The sequence below is a fragment of the Nilaparvata lugens genome, chromosome 2 (assembly GCF_014356525.2).
Source record: "Nilaparvata lugens isolate BPH chromosome 2, ASM1435652v1, whole genome shotgun sequence".
Taxonomy (NCBI): domain Eukaryota; kingdom Metazoa; phylum Arthropoda; class Insecta; order Hemiptera; family Delphacidae; genus Nilaparvata; species Nilaparvata lugens.
This window is the reverse complement of record NC_052505.1, coordinates 74,056,601-74,064,605: the sequence shown is the minus strand read 5'-3', so window position 1 is coordinate 74,064,605 and position 8,005 is coordinate 74,056,601. Positions and strand designations below refer to the sequence as shown.

The 8,005-nt window shown below is 34.9% G+C and overlaps 1 non-coding gene across 1 annotated transcript; it reads right to left on the bottom strand.

Annotated features, from left to right (window-relative positions):
• Positions 1 to 7,647: 7,647 nt before the first annotated feature.
• Trnav-uac lies at positions 7,648 to 7,720 on the bottom strand. Its single transcript has one exon. It is a non-coding gene; the product is annotated as a tRNA-Val (tRNA).
• Positions 7,721 to 8,005: the final 285 nt, after the last annotated feature.

Genomic DNA, 8,005 nt, shown 5'->3' with positions numbered 1-8,005 from the left:
AGGCAATGAATGAGAAATAATATTATCCTTATATCTGAGCCTTTGAAACATCCTGAATATTTTGAACGCTATCACTGGGTATCTTTTTTGGATGAGACACACGAGAGGCTAAAATTCGGGAGTTATTTGTCGATTGAAACGAGTAGACTATTTTTTAGCAATACCTTTTGTCAAGCATATAACGTTACATTGAGAGAGTGATAGCGGCAACCGTATCACTGAAAATGGACCTGGGAAACCAATACGATTGGTTTGAAGTTGATATCGCTCTGAAAACATTGATTCATTCTCATGTGAGAGCTATGTAATGAATATCTCCATCAATTTCGAATATACACCCTCTTCACTTTTATATCAATGAAATCCTTTTGGAAAAATTTCAAACAAGAGAGATTTTGATTATTGGTTTTGAATGCTACACATTAAAAAAACTCACTAATCGACAAACGAAGGCTTGTGCGTGTGTAATTTGTTGGAATCATATGAGATGAATGGTTCACCGTTGTAAATGAGCTACCAATCACCGGGATCTGATATTGAAGCTTGTGATATTGAAGCTGGTCTCAAACAGTCACCATTTCAACGGAGGTACCTAGGAAACGACAGTCATAGCGATTAGATATGAATCTTACAGTTGTGTCAATCATTTCACCTAGCTTCAAAGCAAATCGTTCTGACCCACTCTCTCAATTGCTGGATATTGCAGGGAGAAGCATTAATACCATAATTTTTTTACCCGGTGAAAATGATATTTCCTTAGAATATTTTGAATAAATTATTAGTTCCATACATGGAATTATATTGATTTATCCAACTTAGAAAAATCACTCTCAATCATGCAGTTCAACTGCTGCTCTAAGTAGTCAATCAAAAATCACTGAGTCACAGTTTAACTCATGTAAAGTTCACTCATGATTTTTCAGTCATCTTTCATCTACTGAAATAAAAAACTGATTCCATAATAGTCTATCCATGAACACATAATCATAAGCATCGCACGAAGTTCTCCATGAATTCATCGGAAGCGAATAATTTTTCAAAATAAACAGTTTCAATTCTTTCTATCTATTCCAAGTTCAAAGTTATTTGAATGTCAATAGATTGAAAAATAATATTGCTTTTTGAAGACATTGCTTTAAAAGAGCACTTAACATTATTTTCAATTCACAATGGATCTGATTCATTGACAGAAAATTCTTGTATTGGTCTGGCTCAATAGATAGCTGTTTCAAATTTTTTTTCATACCTTTATGTTATGGGTACTTTTTCCCACAATAATTCTCCTTCCTTTGAGTGCTGATTATTGTGAATCGAATTCTAACGACTAATTCTATTTCACAATCATTACTGCAGAGCACATCCGTAGTGCAACTATTCAGATCCAATTTTGCTCAACTGTACATCTCACTTATTGGCGTTTGAATGGGATTTTTTATAGGGATGCTGTTGGATGTTGGAGGTCGTTGCGGCTGAAAGACTCCATGGGGAGCAGCGACAGTGACAGCGAGCCGAGCCGAGCATATGCGCCGCACACAACCAACTAATTTTTTATTCCAATCGAAGGCAAGCTGTTCTTCCGCCAGATGTTAGATTGTAAGGCTTCAGTCTCCATTCAAAGTCTGAGAAAACATCTCAAGCTTTCCTTGTAGCGCAGATGAAAGAATCTTCCACATTGTAAACACCACTATTTCAACTCCAAATAGTTACATAATTATACGTGAATGTTTCGTCAAGTAGATGCTCCAATCCTCCAATTATAAATAGAATCATGATAGTGAAAATAATGAGATACTAAATACAGTGATACAGTGTTATTTAGTCATTCTAAATTCAGTCGGAATACATTTATTAAATAATTGTAAATAGTTGGTCTTGTCTTCCTACAAAATTGCTATCTAATCTTTTAAAATTCACAAGTAAAATCACAAATTATTCTCATTAATGTTCATATTTTCGGGATTCCAAGGATCAAGAATTTTGTTTCAATAATGAGTGTACAATAAGAAAATATATAAAATTACGTTTAGAACAGTGGAAGTGCAATGATAAAGAGGTCTTACATTTCGAATACAATTATACATAATTGTAGTAAAATCACTTCACTTATATGGGATACTTTTGGTCAAATTATTAAAAACAATATAAAACCTTGTAGTACCTTTTATTAAAAGCTTTAAAATATTTTATTGAACTTTATATGTTATAGACTAGTTTCGACCATACGGTCGTTAAAATATTTTAAAGTTTTTGATAAAAGGTACTACAAGTTTTTATATTGTTAATAAAAATAATTACTTATCAATTTAATTATTAAACTTTAGAAAATAACTATTATTATTAAAATAATAATTACTATAATTATTTTTAATAATAAAACAAGGACTATACAAGGAGTTTAATAAACCGGCTTGAATAGAAATCTGCAAAGAACATTTTGTCAAAGTTTCAGCAAATAAAAAATATTTTCCCATTCTTATCCTCCACGGTCCAGCCAGTAGTGAACCAGTTTCTAATGATACTAAAGTTCAAGTTCTCTGCGAACGTTCAACACTGCAATTCATGTTCTGAAGGATAACTGCTTCAACATTTTGAATACTTGCTGAGAATTTTTATTTTGCTGATATAATATGATAAGCTTTAAGCCGAATTTAGGATGACTTAATTCAAACTCCTGTACCACGAAAACTATTCCCATTTTAATCGTGTGATTCATATCAGTAAGTTGTAATAGATGTATGAGAAAATATTTTATGACATGAGAATACTGTACTCAACATTACCGTTAACAGAAAGTGTGAGAGTGAGTAGCTGTTTGAAAGGAGGGATGTCAATGCAGTGTACTATTCACGACAATATTGTTTCCATTGATAATAGCACGGTGTCAAGATGAGTTGCAGTTGCACACATTGATGTCATAGTAAATTGGGAATGGTGCTGCCCTCCCCTGCTCGGTCCCTTCACTATCTCGTCATTTTTTACCTCATCGTGGGTTTTAATAGGGATTTTTTCCATTCGGCCTACCGGTTATTCAGCTCCCACTTTCCTAGCAATCAATTTGTGTCGCTCTCCTTAAATCGTTGTCATGTCTTCTTCCTCCCCTCGTCTCTCTCAACGCACACACGAATAAGTTTTTTCAACTTCTCTCAATAGCACTCTTCTACCCTCTTACAGCCTATTTGTGTCCAGCTCGGCTATCATAACATTCTCAGCACAAACTGAGCATCCCCTCCGCTATTCAATCGACCCCAAACTTGAATTGCGGAGAATGTGGCATTTTTGATGAATGACAACCGTGAAAAGTATAGTTTTTCAAATCTACATGGAGATGATCTTCAATAGGGTAATATTGGGGCGAAGACATCTTGCTGTAGTCCTTTTAATTTTACATTCTGGGCTGTATTTCTTAAGATGTGATCCAACAAGGTATTTTAGCGTGTTCACGACTCATCTATCACATTCTCAATCACGTTTATTTATAGAGTACATAATTCTAATCGAATCACTATGTTTGTTTTTTTTTTTTGTTTCAGACCAACTTATTTTGAGAGTTATTCCACGGAAATCAAGAAATATGATGAAGGCTCCATTACACTATAGACGAGACTTGGATAATGTGGTGAATTAGTAAAAAATTGCATGAGTCTTGTGGGTAAACGCCAGTTTCCTGTGTCATAATGACTAATAAATCTTCATAAATCCGGTTACTGCTGATATAAATCACTGAAAAAAAGCTACTCCAAAAGATAATCTGATTGGTATAAACTAATTGTTCGATAAATTTATAAATTCTTGGATTAGTTGATTTTTATTTTATGGAAATCTCTTTGGTTTAGATACCCAGCACCAATGAAGTTGATTGAAACAGAGTAATGGAGGATTATGTGGGAATATCGATAATATTGTTGGCATAAAATTAATCATACACAGCTCCCACTTTTAAGTATATGAACTATTATTTCTATGGTTTCTAGCTTTCTACAGCCCCGCACACACACATCGATTTTTGTTCGTACGGTATATTGCCGTCCTTATAAATTCTATCAGATTAAGCAGATGATTCCAAACAGATGATGTTTGTCAAGTTCTGTTCAATCAGATAGAATTCATAAGGGAGGCAAAATATCGTACGAACAAAAATCGATGTGTGTGTGCGGAGCTTACCTTTCTTATTTCAATTTTGTGCATTTTTGTCTATTCCACTAAGAGTTTCAAGAGAAACCAGCATTTAATAAAAACGTTGATTGGAACAGAGTTATGGGAGATCATGTAGAAAAATCAATAATATTGTTGGCATAAAATGGATTATACGATTCATTGCTATCTATAACAGCTCCAACGGTTCCATTTTCTTTGTATGTTTAGGAGTGAAAAATTAACACGTTCAATATTTCAATCGACTTCAGTCGAGATTCATTGAATGGAACCAATGGTCCACTTTCTTGAGAAAATAGCGAAAAGTTGTTATGAGAAGAGATGAGTATAATCAGTCATGATCTCGTGATGAGCCATGAGCCATCGTGATCCATGTCTATTCAAGCCTGACTGCACCTCCTAAATTTCCCAAGAAAGACTGGAAATAAACAGCTCATATGCTGGTAATCGTCAAGATAATAATTCATAGCATTGCGATTATACTTGTCAGAACCGATACTGGAGGTCCCTGAAATTGTCTTCATTCAGATTGTCGAAATTGCTATTCTGAATGTGCGCTCGATTTAACCAACCCGTTCTTCTTCGATTTAAGACTGCTGTGATTGGTAAGGTCAGCTCAAATTCAACAAATCATCATCCGAAGCGCAGCCAACTCGATCCTTTTCTTGAAATTCGTGGTAATTTGAAATCTGCCATCCATCACATGATATCAGGGTAATCCACATTGACTGCAACGTGCAGTACATCTTATCTAGGCCATAGATTACTCCCAGAGTTATCTATTCTTTGGGAACATGCCTTACAACCGGTCTTCATCGAAATAGCTACGTACTAGCATCAAGCTCAGAATACTATTTATTTCTAAATAGCTTGTGACAAGTTGTGCTTGAGAAGTTGATTAAATGAGCTACTTAATTTCAAAAAAACAAACAGCAACTCTGTTATTTTCCAATTTTTCTATTTCTTGTTATTTATCAGTATTTTCTAGAAATGCAGGTAATTTACTTCGAAGGTAGTAATATTCGGGTGATATTCGGAGACACTCCATTTTAGAACATGAATAACAAAATATTCTACTGAAGAGGCTATAGTGAGTCAATTCTATTATAAAAATTGAACAATCTATGAATTTTTATTATCATAGCACCCAAGATTATCGAAATCAGGATTCAGATTGCAGAGGGAGGCTTGGCCTCCAGTGGTTTAATAGGGGTAACCCACCAGAAATTATTGAAGTTTCTGTCCAACGGATAGGACACTCTACGGTATTTTCCTAGTCCAAATACAATTTCATCAATTTCTTCCACAATCGATATTGAAATATTTTATATTTTTGATCTTGTTATCCGATTTCCACTTATATGTGAATAATCATGACTAAGATCCAATTCATCTCCATAGCGAATAGATTTTAAGTATTTTGAATTATTTCTCTTTCAAACAGGTAGTATCGCCTGTTCCGACTCACATTCAGCTTATTGTGAAAATATGTATATGAATTTATTAATTTCAATATTATGAATGTGATTCAGTAATATTGATACCTTGAATTATTTTCAATTATTCCATCACATATTTATCTGCACAATTCCTCAATTATTTTGTATGAAGTCTAGCCTATATCATCAACCTTATATTGTTCACTTTGAAGTCTTCTGTTATTGTCTGGTATTCTGTCAACATCCCAAGATTGATTCAGGGAGACGTATTTTTGCATTCTCGGACTCGATACCGACATTCTATGACCATGTTCCAATTTATTGTATTGAAAGAAGACTCTCCACTCTCAGTCGTCCCCAGTGATGTATTGTGAGGGAAGCCCTTTGGCGCTCAATCATATTGCACATTGAATTACGGCATTGAGCGGCCATCATAGCCAGTCAGCCCAGGGCCGAAGCCATCCTATCCAGAAAGCAGCAGCTGACATTTAGCAATTACGAAGCCCGACGCATCACATGAATGCTCGCGTCAGGTGAGGAGTGGCCTATCTAAATTTATAATGCCATCTCTTCTCACCATCATCACTGTGGATCACTCCCTCTCCTTCTCTCACCCACTGACTCAAAACTATTTACTTGTAGCGACCTTCATACTGTAATGAGAAGTCCTGTTTGTAAACGGGCATCATTCCAGTCTGAATGGAATAGGGTTGGTTAGGTTAGAAAAGAGTCAGTGAAGCATGAGACCCTCTCCAAGATCTATCAAGGGGTTGCAGCGCTCATCCCCTACCCCCACCACCATTCCACGGGTCCTTATTCACTCACAGACTCAATTGAATGTTTTATTAAGTTGCGAGTTACGTTTCTTTGAAATTGATGAATGGAGAAATTCACTTCTACGTTGATTCTCGAGATGTACCATTCAGAGTTTCTATTCATGTAATCGAGTAAACACTGAACACGCCTCTCAACGGCTTTGGAATCTTCAAAACTCAATCCAGCATTTGATAGAGAGTTGACTCATGCAGTGATGAACAATAAGTTCGAAAGAGAGAAAAAATAATTATTATAGAAAACATAATGGCAAGGAAAGATTCTCAGTGAAGGATGAAGGGGTGATGATTGAAATGCGTTCGATTGATAATTCAATGTATTGCTGGGAAATGCTCTTCTTAAACACGATAATGAACAATCTAATCTGATGTTGGACTCTTATGATGTCATTCCACAGTGAGAGCTTTTCTCTCTCAGTCCATATCCAAATTATTAATTCTCCCTTTTTTACTTCATATTTTCAATTTACGTATGATGTAAATACATGAGTGTTGTTCTAATTATACAGGATGAGCCATATGTATGGGAACCCTTCAATAAGTTGAAAACTGTTGTAGATATAATACTGTAACTTTCAGGATAAGCTATTAGTCGAATACTCCACATTTTGACGTACATCTGAATTTCAACCTCAACCCCCCATAAGGAGGTGACTTAGGGGTTGTAATTCGAATATTTCAAATGTAAACACCCATAGTGTGGTACATCATTTTAAAAACCTTTTTAGAACAAGAAAGATGGCATCGATAAAAATGCTTCATGATATCTGTATCCAAAATCACGGCTGATTGAAGTTTTAGTTTCCAAAGAAATGAGGGGTTGTAACTCAAATATTTCAAATGTAAACACCCATTGTGTGGTACATAATTTTGAAGACTTTTCCAAAACAATAAGGATGACATCTATAAAATATTCTATGATACTTGTATCCATAATAGCGGCTGATTGAAGTTTTAGTTTTCAAAGAAATGAGGGTTGTAACTCAAATATTTCAAATGTAAACACCCATTGTGTGGTACATAATTTTGAAGACTTTTCCAAAACAATAAGGATGACATCTATAAAATATTCTATGATACTTGAATCCATAATGGCGGCTGATTGAAGTTTCAAGTAAAAACTAAATTTATTCATTTTTGAGACGAGTGTATTAATTCATAAAATCGACTTGTTTAAAACATGAAAAACTAGAATGAAATTAATTTTTTCAAACAAAAAAAATTGATTCCGGCCAGGATCGAACTGGCGACCTTCTGCGTGTAAAGCAGATGTGATAACCACTACACCACGGAACCTTCTTACTTGGCATCTTATCAAACTTATCACATTTGAAGATTGCATTGCGTCCTTTCATTATTTTTTTTGAATAGATGTCCTATTCCTGATCTCCTTACTCTATGATAGGCCTTATGATGTTAATGTCGTGAATTATGTTTGGTACTTCAGAATCTGTAATTCTGATGGCTAAGTATGTCCACTAACAGGACAAGTATGTTGATTACGTGTGTACACACATTCTTCTCGTCATGCATGTTGTATTATTAGCGAAAGGCTTCGAACAAAAAACAGCTGTTCGTCAG